Source organism: Pinus tabuliformis, chromosome 3_2, assembly GCF_031772625.1.
Source record: "Pinus tabuliformis cultivar Carrire ecotype Pingquan chromosome 3_2, CPIR1, whole genome shotgun sequence".
NCBI classification, from domain to species: Eukaryota; Viridiplantae; Streptophyta; class Pinopsida; order Pinales; family Pinaceae; genus Pinus; species Pinus tabuliformis.
The window spans coordinates 506,590,462-506,591,855 of NC_142302.1; positions in this window are offsets into that span (position 1 = coordinate 506,590,462).

Sequence of the window (1,394 nt, forward strand, 5' to 3'; positions counted from 1 at the left end):
TTATAGATGACCATCACTTCCCCCCTGTCAGATACAAGGTGAGAAGATGGCGAAAATTCAACTGCAAGATTGTTCAATACTCTAGAACAAGGTCTCACATATGACTTAGATATCTTCTTGGTTGTTTAGGCCCATTGCCAAGAAGCGATCCATCGAAGATGAATATTTGTTCTTGTAGGAGGCTTGCTTCTTAAGGATATGTTTGAAGAATGAGTGGTTTTATGACAGTGCTCACATGGATGAATATCAAAACAATGATCTTTCATTTGGCCAACTCGGTCACAGTGTTGCCATTTAATAATCTGTTGTGGAAGAGGACCAGAATATGAAACAGTTGAAGGTGAACTATCATGAAGAAACCGAGCACTTTGAAATTGAATGGGCTTGGAATAGTCTGGAATATGAAAGGGCACATCTTTTTCATATCCAAAACCAGTTTTGTGCTTGTTATGGACAAGCTCTTCCCAAGGTCTGAGGATCGGCTTGGGAGGCATATGCTGAGTCTCTGCTTCTGCATGCAAATATGCTCTTGAACTAGGCACTTAATGTTAATCAACCTTAACTTTATATTCTTGTTGCTGATGGGAGTTTATCTCAATGTTCTGAACAGAAAGAGGTTCAGAATGATGCTTACACTGTTATAACTCATCTCGTTGTAGTTGCAATTCAAGTTTCAAAAATTCAATGTTTTCTTGTGCATTTTGTAGACAAATTTGAATATTTGTGAGAGTGTCTTTTTTGACTTTCACTATGCTCTCAATAGTAGACATGATTAGAGTTCTTAATAACTCTAACAAAGGTTCAATCTGATCCATTTTGGTAACCCTTCGTTTCAATAATCAATGAATTTTGGTTCATCCTCAACCAATATATATGAAGAGGAAAAACCAGCAATGACAGTTGCAGCATCAACTCACTCTTAATAATGAAATGACACCCTCTAAACACACCTAGAAGATTAACTGCAAAGAGCCTTCATGAATTGAGCACAACAAGGAAGTAAAAACTTATTGTAGTTCCACTTCAGAAATTGACAGCAGGGAACGTGGGCTCACTGAAAATGGTGATATCCTTTGCGTACTCGAGTCTAAGGATTTTCACACAATGTTATTACATGATTTGCTACATGTTTGGCTGCAAAGAGTGGATGAAAATTCTGGCAGTCGGTACTCGATGTCTTGGACTAGGTTACATTCTGGGTAGATGTTTCAGACTTCCATTTCCTTCCATTGTCATTGTTAATTCCTTACCTTAGTATGATGGAAAAGATTGAAATTCATGAAATCGATAATATTGTAGAAGTTATGGATGACTTTAAAATGGTATCGGTTGTTAGAAATGACTTAAAAATGGAAGTAAGAAGCAGATATGTCACTGCCCCTATGATGTCCCTC